Genomic DNA, 19,973 nt, shown 5'->3' on the forward strand with positions numbered 1-19,973 from the left:
TAATTCCTGAGTGCAGAGCCAGGAGTGACCCCTGAGCATCGCTGAGTGTGACCCAAAAAGCAAAAAAAAAAAAAATAAGTGCTACTTGAAGAGCACATGTTAATCAGATTTTTTTGAAAATCAACATCTATTTTCCTGTCTACTTACTGGGGAAGTTATTATTTCAACTTTTTAAAGGAAGAAGTTCTAAATATCTTCTGGGTGATTAGACTGTTAAATAGCACTCAGGAACTAGAATGAGTGTTCCTCACCAGACAGTATCTTGTCCTTGGAACTCAGTCACCTTCAGTGATAACAAAGTACATAAAATAAGTGAAAGATAAGAAAAGTAATAAAAAAGGGCAGATTATTAATAAATAAAAAATAGAGGGCAAAAGAGATGGTACAGCAGGTAAGGTTCCTGCCTTGTCCCGGGTTTGATCCTAAGCACCCCAGATGGTCCCCCAAGAGGGCTGGAGTGATCCCAGAGTACAGAGCCTGGAGAAAACCATGAGCACAGCCAAGCATGGTTCCAGAAACAATTACATATGTATTTGGTTGGGGGCCAAATGAAGCTGAATAATGTGCTTCTTACCTATTTACATATTTACTAACTTGTTTTCAAGTTAAGCAATTTAAAATTTATCTCCAAAGCCCTGGAGCATATTTTATTCTGATTCTCTTTGAGCTTGCTTTTTTTTAGCCTCTTACTATGTTGATGTTGGATAATTGCCTCTTCAGCCCACTTTTACTTTTTTTTTTTAATATGGAATCCATCTCAGGCCTCGGAAATACAAAGCAAATGCTTTGCAACTGAGGTTTCCAGCTTCATTCTTGAACTTGCCTGGGAATAGGGAATTTTCCTGCCTATTATTTTACTCTTTCAATGAAGGTTCTCGTATCTTTGAAGCCTCTGTTCATTTCTCACTGGCTTTTTATTTTGACACAGGAAAAAGTAAAGACCTATTGTCTTTCTAGATAATGACCTATATCCAATGTGTTAAAAGATGACAGAAGGATGCAGTATGGGCACAGGATATTTTATTTGTGAAGCTCAATTTTGATTATTCCTTATCATGTGAACAAGAAGTTTTTACCAAGCACATGTCCAATTTAAAACTTGTAGCCTCCAACATCACCAATTCTTTTTCTAGAAAAATAGTCCGAAGTGTATGGTTTATTGATATTTGTTGAAAGGGCACAGATATGATCTTCCCTATCACTTTCAGCAAGAAAGGAGTGAAAACTCCAGTTAAATTTAGAAATAAAAATCTTCCATATATCTACTTTTGTTAATGTAGGTAGTGGCCATATGTTGTTTGGTGTGAATTTATAGACTAGAAAATTTTGCTATTCCTTCTTTGTAGTGATTTTGAAGTGTTTTTGTGGTTTGGTTTTAATTTTTGCAGGCTTAATTTATATTATTTCCTTTTGGAAGGAAGCAAGGAATTTAGGATAGCACAAGGGAAAGTTTACTGCCTATGTAAAACCTACTTGCCCCAGTACAGGTAACTTATAGTACCATTAGATTTCCATTGTTTCAGGCTATCTCCCCAAATCTTGGACATCATTAGATTTTGAGTGGCTGGGAGGATGTGCTTTCACTTTCCTGATAGGCTCTCTGGAGCAGGTGGAGTGCATACCAGTTTATACAGTGTAACACCCAGTCCCATCGTCTTTGCGTATGTGCAGATATCAGAACCCTTTCCAGAACTGTACTGGAGTCAAGTAATTTTTTCTCTGATCTAGAAGTAGGCTATTCATTAGTACCTATGGGGAAAGGGATAAGTGTTTGGCAAGAAAAAGATGGAAAATAAAGGGGAGTGTAAGGAAAGGTTCTTGAAGCTGTCTCTAAAGTCTAAATCTACATCTTCCATTGTCCATGGGGACTTCAGTTCAAGAATCATAAATGACAGATCAGTAACTCTAGTCCTGAGGAGCTGACCTGTGCTCTCAGGCATCCCCAAAGTATTAGAATCCCTGAAAAATTGCTATTTCAACAGCACTTCTCTACCCAGGTGTGCCGAAAACCTTTCCAAAGGGAAAAGATAGAAAGACCCCTTTCATTTCGAAGTAGCAACTGCTGGAGGGAAGATGGAGTTTGGGAGGAAGATGGAAGCATGATTCATCTTGCCCCTAGCAACTAAATCAAAGAGTTTTTTTCTATTTTTTAAATGTTTTTATTTTAGGGGGCTGGAGTTATAGCACAGCGGGTAGGGCGTTTGCCTTGCACGGGGCCAACCCGGGTTCAAATCCCAGCATCCCATATGGTCCCCTGAGCACCGCCAGGAATAATTCCTGAGTGCAGAGACAGGAGTAACCCCTGTGCATTGCCAGGTGTGGCCCAAAAACAAAAAAAAAAGTTTTTATTTTATAAGGTAGTTCATAATATTTGACTACATTTAATATTCAAACACCAATCCCACTACCATTACACCTTCCCACCACCAAATTTTGAATGTTTCCATCCTAAGCCCCAATCCCTGTCCCAAAGCACAACCAAAATAATATATTTTGTATTGTCTGTTATGAAAAACTGCTGAAAATGCTACAAAAAAAAGCATCCATAGAGGAAACAGTGTGAAGATTGTTCTATTTTGACAGGGGCCATTATCACTAACATGTTAGGATATCACTAACATGTTGTTAAAGGTCAAGAGATGTGAGCTTTTGTATATATATATATCTGAAATTATGTATATACGCATATATATGTATCACTTGTATCACTTGTAGTCCCACTGATCTTCAATTTGCTCGAGCGGGCACCAGTAACGTCTCCATTTGTCCCTGTCACAAGCTAGTGCAGCCCAATGATACCTGCTCACTCCAGGAACAGGAAGAGCCTCAAATCATTCATTCAGAGATTTGACGAAGAAATCTGACCATCTAGTTGGTGGGCGGCCATGAGGTCTTCTGATGTCCCGTGGAATCCAGTCGGTAACAGCTCTAGTCCAGCGGTCATCTCTGAATTGCATTACATGACCGGCCAATCTGATTTTTGATGCCTTGGCAAACGAGACAGCATCCCTGATTTTTGACTGTCGATGGAGGTCAGAACTCCAGATTCCTTCTCTCACTTGAGTGAGATATGATATTCCCAGCATAGCCCTTTCGATTCCTCTTTGGGATACCCTAATAGCATTCTCATCCTGTTTGCGTAGGGCTCAGGTCTCTGAGGCATATGTTAGTGTAGGAAGAATGGTGGAGTCGATAAGATGTGCCCAGAGTCGGAGGTTCTTCATTCTCTTAACCACCTCTTTGACACTCTTGAATGCATTCCACGATGCTCTCTTCCTCCTGTGCAGTTCTGGCACCAAGTCGTTCCTCATGTTGATTTCTCGACCCAGGTACACATAGCTGCTGCATTCAGAGATGTTCGTTCCATTGAGAGCAAATGGAGCTTCAGGGACCAGTTCATTTTTCATGAACATTGTCTTGTTGAGATTCAGCTACAAACAGACCTTTCCACACTCGTGGTTGAAGTCGGTCAGCATTTGTGCTGCTTGGCTGATGTTTGGTGTTATGAGAACAATGTCATCAGCGAAGCCGAGGTGGTGTAATTGCCAACTGTCTATCTTCACTCCCATTACTTCCCATTCCAGTCATCACATGATGTTCTCAAGGGCGGCACTGAAGAGTTTCGGTGAAATGGTATCACCCTGCTGCACCCCTCTCTTTACATCAATGATCACTTCCTTGTAGAATGGTGAAATCCTGGTGGTGAATCCACAATACAGCTCTTGGAGGATTTTGATATACTGAGTTTGAACGCCCTGTTTGGCCAGGGCTTCGATGACCGCCTCAGTCTCAACAGAATCAAAGGCCTTCTTTATGTCGATGAATGTTAGACAGAGCAGCATCTTGAACTCTCACGAAACTTCAATAAGTTTGGTCACTGTGTGGATATGGTCTATCATGCTGAATCCCCTTTGGAACCTGGCTTGCTCAAATGGTTGTCCTTCGTCTAGTGTTCTGCCTATTCTATTCAGGATGATATGAGTGAACAACTTGTAGACAACAGACAGCAGGCAGATTGGGCGATAGTTGCCGATGTCGTGGATGTCTCCCTTCTTGTAGAACAGAATGGTCCTACTGGTTTTCCACTGGGATGAAACCTTGCATGCAGACAGGTAGCATGTGAAAAGTCGGGCCAGTGTATTGATGAGTACTGGCAGCAGATTCTTCAGGTGTTCGGGTCTGACCTTGTTTGGACCAGGTGCTGTTTGCGTCTTTACCAGTGAAATGGTGTGTCAGATTTCAGAAGGGAGAACGTTGGGAACGACATATCCATCCTGCGGAATTTGGTATGTGGGCAGGTGAACATGGCTATCAAAGAGATCCGAGTAGAAGTTGTGAATAATTTTCTCCATTGCTTTTCTGGAGGATGTGATAGATCCATCGGGATGTTGGAGGGCAGTCTTGGTCTTGTAGTTGGCGAAGGTCATTGGTCTGACCGAAACGAGGAGACATCAATCACATCACGCCATTTTCGACACTGGAGAAGAATTGTTCCTCGGAACATGTGACAACAGAGGCATTGGTGGTGTTGGTGTTCTTGTCAACACGAAATTGGCCATGAGCATCAATTCATTCAAATGCCTAACAACCTGAATTGGACGATTATGCTTGAATAGATGTGGCTCACTGCCTGCAATTTCTGTCTTCATCGTCTACACACCAACTTCCAACTACAATGAAGAAGAAATTGAGAGGTTCTACCGGGAAATGGAGAAGTTCTATAAAGAAGACCACACCTTCTACAAGATTATTGTTGGTGATTTTAATGCCAAGATAGGTCCAAGAAGGTCACCCAAAGAACTCCACATTGGGACACATGGCCTAGAATGGAACGATCAGGGTGAGAGACTGTCTGAATTCATTATGTCTACCAAGACCATCCATGGTAACTCACAGTTCCAGAAGGCCGAATCTAAACGCTGGACATGGGAGTCTCCCGGTGGACACTTCCACAATGAAATTGACCACATCATATTCAATCGAAGGTTTTGCCTGACCAATGTTGCTGTTGTCCCAAAACTCCTAATGGGATCAGTCCACCATCTCCTTCATGCGAAATTCTACTTCACAGAGCGGGAAGAAAAGTTTGCAAAATTTAAGTCTAAGAAGACAACTCCCAGAATGACCACCAACTGGGAGCTCTTTGGCACTATTGCAGCAATGTGGGAAGATGCCCTCCTTGACAACATCGACAAGGAATACGATCGACTGGTTCAGCACCTCCATGTCTGTGCAAAGAATGCCTCGGCACATTTTTGTCAGAGAAAGCCACAAACAGACGCCTGACTTCGGAAACTCTCAAGCTCGTTTGTCAACATGGTTTGGCACAAGCCTCAGGCAATCACAAGCTAATGCCCGAGCTCACAAAGCTGTGCAGAGATGCGATAAAGGAAGACCTCAAAGAGAGAAGAGCAGCAGTGTTGGCCAGTGTAGCAGAAGCCAGGAGAAGTATTAGCAACGCTCGCCTGTCCATAGATATGTATTTGAACATATGGATGCATATATACATGTACATATATATACCACTATTTGAACCCCATCAGATGTGGTGTGGTACTTATGGATAATGGGTAGGGAGTGTCTTATGATGTGCGTGGCCACTTGGTCCAGGAATACATTCACTTGTACGTGAGGCTCAGCCCAAGCGTGCGGGGAGCAGCCTTGAGCTTGGTAGTGGTTGGGTTCTGGAGATTTACCGCAGCAGAGGCTGGGTCCCTTGGAATGGAGATGGCTCTCACCCGCCCCCACAAAGAGGTTTTACTAGATTATTGGAAGGTAGCATGAACCAGAGTTTCTCTCCTTTAGCCGTTCATGCATCAAAAAGTGATACAAAGCATGCTCTGCTACCACCAGCAAGACACTCATTTCTAACAACTCTGAGTTTAGGTGTCTACCCCAAGGTCATTTCAAGGACATGCCAGATGCCATAGAAGTCCCATTGAATGAAGCTGCTGATGACACAGAAACACACATGCTGCTTGCTGCCCATTAAAGAATGAGTCTGTTGACACTTTTACATTCTTCCCTCGGTGCAGTTTCTTGCTTGAGGCAGGAGAAGGAGGACCCTCATTATTTATCATGAGCATTTGATAGGCCTCCTTGGAGAAGGTCATTGTCTGCCATGGGAAAATAACCATGGGATTTCAGGACAAGCTGGCAAAAGAAAAATGAATCATTATTTCAAGAACTATTTTGCCTTCAGTCCCCCAAATGGATGAAGGTTTCTAATAATATGTAAGAGAAAGTGAAGCTTAACTTACTATATGAAAGGTTACACTTGAAAGGGAAATGAAGTTCAAACATTACACTTTTAGCTCTACTTTAATGGAACTAGGACCCCCCAGGTCTTCTCGAAGTTATTATGTTCCCCGTTGCAGAGCAGGGCCCCCTGCTCTCCCCTTCTCATATATTTGGCTAATGAGATTGATAGTGCATTTTTTAGGTTCTATTTTTTAGGTAGAGCTATTCAAGTAGCAACTCCTCTCACTCCTTCCTATTAGAATGTTAGTTGGGACTGGAGAGAGAGTGCAGTGGGTAAGGCACTTACCTTACACACAACCTACAAGGTTTTGATCACCAGCACCACATATGGTCCACTCCAGGAGTGATTCCTGAGTACAGAGTCATGAGTAAGCCTTGAGCAAAGTTGGATGTTGCCAACCCCCACCCAGTTTAGAATGTGAATCGCCATGTCAATTCACCCACAGGTTCAACACACATGTACTTGCCACAACATGCAAAATGACTCCTCTTCCAAGCTCTGTGCGTTTTACTGAGTGGTAGTGATGGTTCACTGCTTACCTGCTGTGGATAATATGGCTGAACCACCCAAATGGTAGTTTATAGAGATGTGATGGGGTGAGGAAAAAAATAGGTAAGTTTATAATATAATTAATATAACCATTCCTGGTACCAACACACTTACTGTGTTGGATTATTTTTGCAATGAGGTCTGTTTGGTAGAAGTAGAAGCCAGACTTTAAGAATTAGACAGCTTAACTGTTAAAGATACTGAATTTTAAAATGGAAACTTGAGAGACTGAGGAATCAATATGACCTTGACTGCTTACAAGCCAAATAACTTACGGAAATAATGGAAAGACCCTGGTGAACTCTTTGCTTGACAGAAAGATTTTAAGTAATATTTTTAAAAAATCAAAAGCAAACATTGCTTAGACCTTCTTTACAGATGAGTTTTAAAATGAAAGACCCCAAATTACACAATTAACTATTGATTTTGTTGATCCATGTTTAATTTTCATAGCAATCGAACTGTGTTTACACAGTCATATGGGGCAAACATACTTCACACAGCATAACATGTCTTTTCCTTTTACATTAATTCAGGAATTAAATTTTTGCAAGCATGTGATACAGAAGACAAAGTTTATTTTTGTTGTAGCAGGTGACCAACTTGAACCTCATACCAAGGCATTTAGCCAGCTCAGGAAGTTCATGAAGAGAAGACTTTTTATAAAGCAAGAGTTAGCGTGCCAAGTAAATTTATGTCATGTAGGAGAGAGAATATAAAGCATATACATGCTTCTTGGTACTAGAATTTTATACTATGGAACCAACAATTCAATCTCTCTCAACAGTTTAATTTTATAAGTTGATATGCTCACTAATATCTGAGTTCTAAGTCTTATAATGTTTAAGTAACATATCTTGTTTCTGCCTTTATAAAGTTCCTCAGTGTGATGTTCATAGGTTCCCTTTGAGCACCACAACATACCTACTAAACTTCATCCTGTTTCAAGGAGATAAGATTCTTGGTCTTAAAGTGATAGAAATCTGAACTTGAGCAAATTTGGCTGGGATGGCTTTTAGAAACCCTCTGGTTGAAGGAAGCATTTAGGAAGACAGTCTGGCCAATGTCTCTACCATCTATCATGCATTTGAACTTGGCAGTAACATTTTGTACCCTGTGAAACTCATTATCTAGAATTCCTAGGATCAGGGACAACCTCTGCCTCATCTTACCACTGACCAGACACATGCTGCAATGAAGGTCTCAGATGCTCAGAGCAGAGCTACCTGACCAAGATTTCCATGGGATAACAGTCCTAATACCTCTGCTCTTGGAAAGGAGAGACGGTACAATGGGTAAAGTGTTTACACACAACTGACCTTGGCTCAATCCCCAAAATAACATATGGTCCCCTGAGTACCACCAAGAGTTATCCCTGGGCACAGAGTCAGGAGTAAGCCTTGAGTACTGTCAGATGATGGTCAAAAATCCCAAAAGATAAAAGCAAAAATAAAATAAAATAAAATAAAGCTACATGTCTCTGCTCTTGAAAGATGAAATCACTATTGCCAAAGTAAATTGTAAGCAGACATCCATTAAACCAAAGTATTGTCCTGGGTCTCGGTACTAATCCAGAACCTGAGAGATCATGACAGTACTAGGGTGTGTACGGCCTGGAAAACTATAATTTTCTTCCAACTGAGGTGAAAGTCATAAATGCTTTTGTACTGACAAATAAATCATGTAAAATCAGACATCACGGAGCAACTTGGTCAATTCTGTGAGCTCCAGAAGGAAATGATGTAGTGAAAACAGACCTGATCATGACTACATTTGTTGACAGGCAAGGAATAGTAACCTTATGAGATACAATACATAGTGTCAGAATTTGAAAAATAAATCAGAATAAAATCTAGTCCTTGGTACATGAGAGAATTGAAAAGTAGGACATTGATACCAGAAAGCCTATTATAATAGAATGAACACAAGTTTGGGGTCAAATGGATAATTTGTTCATCTACATGAATTCATAAGAATTCATACCAGGAATTTATAAGCAGAAAACTTGCTAGATATGAGCTATTTTAGAAACAGAACCAGACCTCAAAGTTATATGTCTTGGGTATTTTTGAAAATTATATAGAATTAGAAAAAATAAGTTTTATTTTTATTGAGGAAATTTAAAAATAAGTAGACCAAGAAAACATAAGAAAAGCAAAAGTAAATAGTAATTCATAAATATATTAATAAAATTTGCCCAAATACTACATATTGAAAATGAAAGAATAAGAAAATAAACTAAAAAGAATCAGAAAAGTTTTTTTAAGACAAAAGTAAAGGGGGATTATCAATAACTTTTACCCTGACAGTTTGAGTTCTTGATGCCATAGTCAGACTAAACATCAAACTGTATACTCAATTTTTAACTCATTGACTATGGATTCATCTACTAATATAGTTTAAACTTGGTTGAATATTGATATTATATTAGAGAGTACTTAATGTATCTGTTATATGGAAACTGATTTATCATATCCTCCTGTCTATCATTAGTGTCTAGAATATGATATGGTTTCAGGCTTCTAAAATTCAGTTAAAACTCCATATGATGTCACATAATTAAAGATGGGTTCATTAAAAGCTTGGCAACAATAAAATATTTTCAAATATAAAATGATAAAAAATTAACTCAAAATCAAGGAGATAATGAATCTGAGTTATTTACTTCTTTTTTTTTTGTAGTGCTTTCCCAGTGTTGCATTTCTTAGGCAAAAAGGGGTTGCAAGAACTGGAGCAATAATACAGCCTGTAGGGTATTTGCCTTGCACATGAGCAACCTGGGTTTGATCCCCAGCATCCCATATGGTCCCCCGAGTTTGCCAGGAGTAACCCCTGAATATCACTGATTATGACCCAAAAATTAAAAACAAGGAGGAGGGGTTGTGATTAGGGAAGGTTTAAAAAATTCTGATATAGTACATAATAGATGCTCAATAAATATTCAGTGAATGAATAAGTGTTGCAGCGGCAAAGCAAAATCCCTGTATATAAATATTCATCAAAATCCAGATGCAGGATTGTGGTAATGATTGCCACTCTCACATGGTGGTAACAGAAAGGAATAGAATTCACAATGAAGGCTGGTTTCCGTTGGCATACTCTCAACTGGTCTATTCTTTTTTCAGCCCCTTGTATTTAATCACAATAATAAGAGAATAAACTTACGGTTACCACTGAAAGTGACAAAAATTAAATGCAACTAAACTACAATATAGAATATAAAGCTTAATGTTTCAAAATCTTTAGAACAATTCTCACCAAGTCATTTTTTTTTCTGTTTGAACAGTCAGCTAATTGGTGTAGATTCAGAGTTAACCCTTACTCTTAAAATTTAGTATGTCAGATCTCCTCTAGAAGTACATACATCCAAAATAAAGGCAGACTGAACTTAGAAGTATTAGTAGGTGAATTACTTAAGTAGGCATACAATTAGTGTACGTTCATCCCTGGGTCTCCAGATGAACCTCAGTCCTATTTGATTCTATGGCTCATGTGAAAAGGCCCAACAAGATTAGATACTGTCGGTTACTGTGTTTTCTAAATGAACTTCTAAGGTTCATTTGTAGTCAAGTTTCACTAATTAGTTACAGATTAATAAATAATGTAATTCTTCTCCCTGACCAACAGCATACATTATAATAAAAATAGGTATACACATTTTTCAGGTATACAAATCCATCATATAATGATATTGGAAAGATCCCTTTAGAAGAGGAGCCTCCATGGAAATAATAGTATAACTTTTTTCACATTCAGTTGTTTCCCCACAAAGGCATATTTTATTTTTTCTTGTAAGAACAGCCCAAAATTTATCACTCCAAAGTGAAAACATAGCTGTGTGGTGCTAGAATACACAGATGATCTGTCGTGCTATATTTTCCTCTGAAATAGACTATCCATAGGCTTTTTATGTTGCAAACTGTGACTTATAAGTCAGACACAATTCAGCTCTCTGAACACTAGGTATTATTATTTATCATTTATAATACATAAAATGATAAAAAAGTGAGTTAAAAATTCTAATCACTCAAGTCATGTGAGTAGCATATGTTATTTGTATTAACAGTGTGCCTATAAATTCAAAGCAGAAACGCTGCATATCCTAGCTCTTATCTGCTAGAATCATCAACCTGACACTAAAATGAACAGATTTCAAAGTTGTGAGTCCAGAATTTGTTTCTTATTCCTGAACACAAAAACTCACAGTTAATATTATTGTGCTATTATTGTGCTAAAAGAAAGGAAACTGACAATATAGATAGCATGCTTTATTAGCCTGAGCTAATGATACAGGATAATACCAATGAGCTAGTTTGTTTTCCTAATTCAAAAATACTATAAAACAGTACAGGTTTTATTCTTTCTTCAGAGTTGTCGACCAATGTTGATTAAATCTAATATTTTAGGGTCATCAATTTATATTTTAAATTAACTTTCTGCATGGATCCACCACCAGCAAAATAAATGTGAAAAAACAAGTTTTCAAGAGGCTGTTTCAAGTGATAATATTAAAGATTTGAGTTGGGTGAAACTATAAACATATTGTTGCATGATTATATAACAGTTTCATATTATTGATATATGCATTTCCTCTTCCTAAATGCCTTTCCCTGCTATAAATCAAGTTTGTTATTTTTCTTTCCGTTTCTTTTATATTTCTTCCCACTGAGGAACTTGACTTATCCCCTCCAGCCCCATTTTCCATATAGAAATATTCCCATTTCTTTGGTAACAAACTTCTCTTTTCCTTCTGTTTTGTAGATCTTCTGTTTAAATATCCTTGCAACATTGCTTTTCACCATGGTGAATTATTTTCCTTCCCATAAAGTGTGTTATTTTCTAGCAACCCTACACTGCCTACTGACCTTCCCTTTGCAAGTTTCTTTCCTCCCCCAAAAAAATACATTCATTTTTCCATCTTAGTTCATGTGTTCCAGCAAAGGTCATTGACTGTGGTAAAGGACAACAGTATAGTTAATAATATAGTCATAAAAACACTGCTCAGTTAAAAATCACTCTTTCACCCAATAAAACCAGCTTGCCCTGAAGATACTGAAAAATCTTCACAATGGCAGTAAGGAAACAGAGTTCCCCCAGGTGTCAAATGGCTTTTCCTGACATGTGATTGAATAGAAAGAGTGGGTCATTATTACCTGTGTGTCACATTAATTTTTCAGAGGGGCAAGAGAGGAGTAGTGTGTCCAGTTAAGGTCATGCAGGGAACTGAGCATGGGGAGAAAGTAATTTTCTAAGTTGGTATTTGACCAGTTTAACAGGGTTAACACCACAAGTCTGAGAAAAGTCTTGAGGGTCTCTAGTGTTCATCAAAGGTCATTCTATCTATTTTTATGTCTCATTCAGAAAGTAGCTCCACCAGGAATACAGTAAGAGGTGACATTAAAGAAAAGATTAACTGGTGCCTCTGAGAAAAGAGAAATGACTTCAGTGGCGTCTCTTCCCTGGAAGTTGGCCTGCTCCCAGATAAAATCACTTAACATTGCCTTTGCAATGTGCACAGATCTTCAGCTAAGAGACCCTGGATGGAAATACCCCCATTGTTGTAACAAGGGAATAGTGCCCTCCCAGGCACTGTATCTTCCCAGATTTTCTCATCACACCTTCAACCTAAAATCTGAGATTACCCAGGTTGTCTCCAATATGTTGTTTCCAAAGTTCACAGCAACTAAATCAACCCCCTCCCATTTCTTTGTCCATGGAGAGATTTCTCTGCTCAAACCAACTCACTCCAGTTTCTGAACTGTGCTAGTCTTCTTGACCTGAAACACACACATAATCAATAAACTCTGCATCATTGTTATGTGATGAGAAATATTGGGCATTGACACTTCTTCCCAGCTTGTAGTGTTTCTTTTCATGTGGAGGGAGCTCCCTAAGGTAACACTCCTGCTGTATCAGGGCCCTTCCCCTTTCTCATTTTGCTTATGGAGAAGAACCTAGACTTTTTTTTAAAAATCACCAATGTTAAGCAGAAGACAGAGAATATTTCGGCTCACTTTTGGCAGACCACACTCTCTTTGGCATCAACCTGGACTCAGCACACATTCTGTACTGCTCCCTTTATGCTATGAGAAAACACTTGACCTCCAAGTCCAGGACACCAGTTGCTATTCCTGACCTATTTCCAGAGACCTGTATTAGGAAATCCATTTCTCTGCAAATAGAAATATCATTTTCCAATATAAGTTTTCTCAATAGCAGAGCTGAAGTTTCAGCCTTCCATCAGTCCTTTCCTTTAATCTTACCCTTCATTTCATTCAGAACAAAGTTAGGGAAGAGAGTTTTAAATTGTTCACTCAAATTTCCATAACAAATGCATAGAAGACTCCCAATTTAGAATATGTTAGAGTCACAGAATTTAATAATGTGGGAAGAATCTATAAAACCTCAATGTAAAGAAATTAAGGGGGGCTGCAGTGATAGTACAGCGGGTAGGGCATTTGCCTTGCACACGGCCAACCTGGGTTGGATTCCCAGCATCTCATACAATCCCCGAGCACCATCAGGAGTAATTCCTGAGTGCAAAGCCAGGAGTAACCCCTGAGCATCACCCAGTGTGGCCCACTCCTCTCCCCCCAAAATAGAAAGTAAGGTTCCAAGGGCTTGGCAGTCAATTAGCATATTGCCAGCAATTACACCTGAGTTTATAGATATCTGATCCAGTGCCTGGTGAATTATACCCTAGGTTCTACAGTTAGGCTGCTTCTGCTTAAATTTTGGTTTCCCTAACTTACTAGTTATGTGTCTATGACCTAATACTTAGTCCACTCTACTTTGTACTTTTCCTATTTGAGTTATGGTTATAACAGTACATTCTCATAGTGTTGCTGTATGGATTAAATGAGGTCATTCATGCCTTGTATTCAACTCAATAATTGATACATAGTTAAAAAACTTTGTCAGTGTTGCTCTTATTTTTCTATGTCTTCTTGAACTGATTGTTAGTGAACCTCTATTGAAATAGTGAAATATGATAATTAGGTTGATAAAGATATTATTTACATTAACTTGTGCTGAATTCTAGTCTTCTTATTTGTCTGCAGTGCCAGCTGAGGGAGCAAGCTGCATTTGAATATCACAGGCAGATTTATGCGAATATCTGACATTTTACAGTACACATACAAACCAATATTTTCAAGATATAAGCATCAGCTGGCAATGTCTTTGAAATAATGAAAGAGTAGCCCTCATCCCAGAGCAATAATTCATTGTGTTATTTCTTGATTTTGCTGCTTCTCACTGACTCTGTGCAGGAGTTTCTCACTGTGCACACATAAAATTAATCTCTTTGAGGCTGATATCATATCATATATTATTTTATAGTTTATCACTTTAGTTTTTTCCTTATTTATTCTCCCCATCTTTTTCATATGGCCCAGGTCCATATTACCTAGTTCATTCAGAATAATGGTCTAGGCAGAATCTCTATTCCAAAATTATTGTTCACTTGGAAAAAGTAGCATATGTTTTTGTGTTAAAATCAGGAAGACTGATTTCCAGCTCTAATTTCACCTGAATGCAAATTTGTGAGAACCCAAATTGCATAAATGCTTTATGTGAAATATAGTTGATATTAACCTTTCTTACTTTCTAGGCTACTCTAAGAACAAAGTGAGATCATAAATGGGAAAGCTCTCTGGAAGTAAAAACTATTTATTATTTATAACCCAGACATTGGGCTAATGCTTTCCTGTGTCTGGTTCTAAGAACCCCGTGAGATGGGCACATCTCTCTCTGTGTTTCTATCTTTGCAGTTACTCTGTTCATTGAAGAATCTAAGATGGTATAATATAGAACTTCTGCATACCTACTATATCCATGACAGGTTACAGAAAGGTTTATTAGTGAAGTAGGGACATATTAAATTGTTATTTCCCAAAATGCCATCCCTGTCTTCCTGTATATCTTAGTCCTATTTCTCATTAAAAATCATTCCAAGAGCCTCCCTTTCATGAAACTTCCTCTGAGATCCAAGACCACAAAATTATTCACACAAAAGCAATCATGCAATAAATGGTTTGATTGATTTTTTTGACTACCAGGAATTAAATTTGTTCAGGTATAATTCTCAAGAGATTTCTCGAGAATATCTCACTACTGCTTGCTTGACTCATCACTAATAATGCAACAGTTACAGTAAATACAAACAAATATTTTAAGATTATGCAAAACTACTTATTTTAATTTAAAAATATATTATTGCTTATTGCTTGTTCTTAAATGCAATTAAAAAGCCCTACCAGAAAGTGATCTGTACAACCATTGCCACCTATAGGTGACAAATGTAGTATATTAATTTTATCCTAATCCTGAAGTACAAAAGATTAAGGAAATATTTTCTGCAACAAACACAGTCTTCATCAAACACTAATCTTTACTGGGTTTGTTATTATCAATACTCTGGTTAATGTTCTTTAATTCATATTTCAGAAGCTCCTTTCAAAGACAATATTGGCTGATTATTTGTAAAGTTCTTTTCCAGGACAGAGGGTGAGTGTGGACTCTGCAGACTAACCATGTGCTTCCAAATCCTGACTCCCTGTGTTATGCTCCATGACCTTAAACACATTACTTAACTTCCTCAAATCACAGCTGCCTGTAAATTGAGATACTAATGACATTGACACACCTACACCATAGAATTGATGGGAGGATGAAAACAGATAATCCATGCAATGTGCTCTGAAGAATATCTACACAGAAAAGGCACTCAATTAAATGCTAACTGTTATTACCTTGATTAGTTTGCAAAGCACCGTCACATGCTGTTGCTGCAAACTAATGCGCACTGTTTTGTTACCACTTGACAAGAACATCATTAACACATAACAGTTTGACCTCAAACCCTCTGTCTATTTAAATTTAAATGTTATGGAACTTCATCTTTTTTTAAAAAAAATGCCTGAGATGTGGTTTGACAATGTTGGCGCTATTTCAATATGTTTCTAACTGTACTCTGTGAAGTTAACTACCTTAGTGCTTTCCTTCCTACTCAGAGACCGCCAGAGAAAGCCAAGGTAATACTAGAGAACAGTGAGCCCATCACCAAGCTCCCATTGAAATCCACTGACCTCTGAGCTATGGTCTATGCCTCTAGGGAGAACGCTGGTAGGGTGGAACATTAAAAGGAAGAATGAAACATGAAGAATGAGACCTGACAGGGCCTGAACACCCCTGAACCCTCAAGCACCAGTGAGGAAACCCTCACCCCACCCTGCCCCCATGCATGATCTAGAGCTTCACAAAATGAAAACTGTGAACATTGTGATCTGGTATATTAAATGGGGGTTGTTTGTTCAAATTGCTTTGCTTCTCGATATAATAAAAACAAGTAATTTTTTATTATATTTTTGCTTATTTTTGCTTTGGGGGGGTCACCCCTGGGGGTGCTCAGGGGTTACTTCTAGCTTTGCCCTCAGGAATTACTCTGGGTGGTAATCAGGAGACCATATGATGACGGATTGATACTTCGTTATCAATCCCTGGTCAGCCTCATGCAAGGCAAACACCCTCCCTGTTGTACTATTGCTCTAGCCCCTAAACAAGTAATTAAAATCAGGGGCTTTTAAAGACAAGCACATATTGTTGTAGATGTATGGCCTCACCTTTAAAAGTAGCAGATCTGGGGGGCTGGAGCGATAGCACAGCGGGTAGGGCGTTTGCCTTGCATGCGGCCGACCCGGGTTCTAATCCCAGCATCCCATATGGTCCCCTGAGCACTGCCAGGGATAATTCCTGAGTGAAGAGCCAGGAGTAACCCCTGTGCATCGCCAGGTGTGACCCAAAAACCAAAAAAATAAATAAATAAATAAAAGTAGCAGATCTGGATCCACATTTCTCCCCAGGAGCAGTGAGATAGATTTAAGCAGCTGTTACTGCCTTTCAATGAAGCACACACTGGGACTGACTGGGACTCTCACCATTCCTTATGGCTCCTCAGCAACTAGCCCTCACGCTCACTTGTACCCTGGTGTTGCTCTCATTATCAAGAAATGTCTGGGGCTGGAGCGGTAGCACAGCGGATAGGGCGTTTGCTTTACACGAGGCCGACCCGGGTTCAATTGCCAGCATCCCATATGGTCCCCTGAGCACCACCAGGAGAAATTCCTGAGTGCAAAGCCAGGAGTAACCCCTGTGCATTGCCCGGTGTGACCCAATAAAGCAAAAAAATGAAAAATGTTTCTGTATCCACCGCTCCTCAAAACTGAAGGAAGGAATGAAAGGAAGACTGGGGCAGGGGATTTTTCTTAAAAAGGGGCATTCCTTCATTTCTGTCACCTACCTGCCCTCCATAGGGATTATTGTTATTAATTGAAAAGATAAATCTATAAGAAAAAAATCTACACAGCATTTAGAAAAACTGCAAGACAAAGAAAGGCACAGTGCCTACTGATGAAAGTCCCTGGGGCTCTGAATACATAATTGAGGTTACCCAGTTGCTTGTGTGTGTCTGTGGGGTGGGGTGTGGGGGTCAGGGGGCTAAGGAGAAGAACAAGTGAGGGACTGGAAGTGACAATAAGACAGTATGGAAAGCCTTGGGCACTCTGCTGAGGGAAAGTAATTTTGTGTACCACAGAAATGAATTTAGATGCTATTGCAACCATATTGCCTCAGCTATAATGTTCCATAGCCTGTGTGTAGTTGAATGGTAAATAATCCCTTTCTTACACATGGAGTTATACTTTTCACATACCTTTTGTTTTCCACCAAGATGACAAGTTATGTAGGACAGTTGTTTCTCTACCTTTTCAGATTGTGTCACCCTTCAACTTTGTTTCCTTCTGGTGCCCCCCGCCCTTGTCACTTATACAGTTTCCATTTCCTCTGGCCTCTTTGGAATATCCTGCGGCCAGCCCAGCAGGAACCATCTGACCCCTTTTTGAGAAACGCTGCTCTAGGCTAGCAATTCTCAAATTTCACATGTGTCAGAGCCCCCTGATGGGTTTGTTAAAAATATTTGCTGGACGTCAGAATTTCTGATGTAGTAGAGCCTAGTGGAGCTCAAGAAATAGCCTTTCTACCAAGCTCCTAGGTCATGCAGAGGTTGCTGGGCTGGGGAGCAGGTTGAAAACCATTGTTGTAGAATAAGAATCCTGTATGTATTTATTGTACAGAGTACATTGATTCTGTTTCAGGCCTGAGGCGTTTTCACTTCTACTGCGGTTTGAAAAACAGGGGTGTGTCATTTACTATTCACTTCAGAAGGAAGGAGGGTTACTCCTGCAGATAGGAAAAGGACAAAACTGAGGGTCAGGCTCTGGCCTATTTGCTGCCAGATTTCAATTCCCCAGCCACAGAACACAATTCCACTCACCTGTGTACCCGTGACACCCAAACCTTCCATCTTCTCATGCAAGTGTCTCTAATAAGCATTATTAGAGATTATAGCTGTGTGAATTTAAGATCTACATTGATCAGAAATAGAAAGGGAAAAAGTACCAGTGGTTCTTGGTTGAAGGAAAAGGTGAGAAGATACTCAGGTGAGAGGATAGTTGTGTCCTAAGCTGTTCACTCGCCTACCTTTTGTATAAACAATACATTTTCTTTTCTACATATTTTAGTATTATACTACTCTCTCTCAGACTGGAGCGATAGCACAGCGGGTAGGGCATTTGCCTTGCACTCAGCCGACCCAGGTTCGATTCCTCCACCCCTCTCGGAGAGCCCGGCAAGCTACCCATGGTGTATTCTATATGCCAAAAACAGTAACAACAAGTCTCACAATGGAGACATTATTGGTGCCCACTCTAGCAAATGGATGAGTAATGGGATGACAGTGATACTACTCTCTCTCTCTGTCTCTCTCTCTGTCTCTCTCTCTCTGTCTCTCTCTCTCTCTCCCTTCCTCCCTCCTTCCCTCCCTCTCCCGTGATGCCTAAATATTGGCATAGAATGTAAAGGATTTTGGTATGGAATTATTCCTAATTACTTAGCCACTTTTTTGTAATCAGCTAGGGATCTGTTACTCAGAGCCTGCCTCTAGTTTCAAGATAGCTATTTGAGACTGAAACAAAGCTTCATCATGAGTTACGCTCTTAACATTAACAGTGTAATGACATAAATACCCCCTTAAGATGATTTTCAGATATTCCCATAAAATTACACCTTTTCAATAACAGAGAAAGAAATTGTTTTAGTCTGCTCTTGGGACAGCAGACTAAAAAAAAAAACAGTAATATATTTTTGTATCTTTTTCCTGTCTCTGATAAAAATTTAGCATGAGCCCCCACAGACTTTGGATCTGCCTGCTTCCCTCTTCCTACCTCCATCAAAACATACTTTCCTCATTACTGTATCTTTACATATCCATGGGAATAATGTGGGGGCGAGCTGGGGAATGGAACCACTTGTGTTAAAGTCTTGGACAGCAGCAATAGAAATGAGTTTAAATGGAATATTTTGATGGAAACGTGAAGACAAAAATGCACACAGCTTGTTACTAAATAAGAGCATGGTTTAGTAAGAACAAGAGCCTGGGAAACAGCCAGACAAGAATTCAAATCTTGTTCCCTGTTACTTTCTGAGGTACCTGGACCTTGGGCAAATCACCCTGTCACTCACAGCTTGATTACCCTCCTCTAAAATGGGAACAATTAACAAGTTTTTGGAAAGTCTTCTATATATAGGAATTTTCAGTCTTTTACGGGCTACCTGCATAATAACTGGTTCCTATTATTATCTCTGAAACTCTTTTTTGCCTTGTGTTGGAAAGAATTTTTAAAAGAAGAAAATGGGAAGTGTTTTCATAGCTTCAATACCTTTGTACTTCCCATTGCTTTTCATATCTGTGTCTTCCCCCTTTTCCTCAAACCTCAGGAATTACTCGAGTAACTGAGCATATTGATGTTTAGTGTTTATGTAAAATAATTACTGACTAATTACTGCAGCATTTTATGTTGACCTAGAGAGTAGCATCCTATATGTATTCCTGTGTAAGCCAGTTTTAGTAGAACTTCCTACAGGGAGAAGTTACTCATGTATAAACCTAAAACTATGAGTTTTTAAGACCCTGGACCATCTAGAATATATACTCCCAAACCAAGAAATCACTTTAAAATATCTTAAGATTTATAGACAAAGAGAAACATGACAATATTTCTGGTATATTTAACATGAATTTAAATTTTGTGACAATTTAAGTATT

General features: G+C 39.2%; 1 protein-coding gene across 1 annotated transcript in view; it reads left to right on the top strand.

The window, feature by feature from the left end:
- The window catches only part of NCKAP5 (NCK associated protein 5), a 1,232,229-nt gene that overhangs the window by 1,211,682 nt on the left and 574 nt on the right, over window positions 1-19,973 (top strand). The window lies entirely within an intron of this gene.

Source organism: Sorex araneus, chromosome X (genome assembly GCF_027595985.1).
Source record: "Sorex araneus isolate mSorAra2 chromosome X, mSorAra2.pri, whole genome shotgun sequence".
In the NCBI taxonomy this organism is placed as follows: domain Eukaryota; kingdom Metazoa; phylum Chordata; class Mammalia; order Eulipotyphla; family Soricidae; genus Sorex; species Sorex araneus.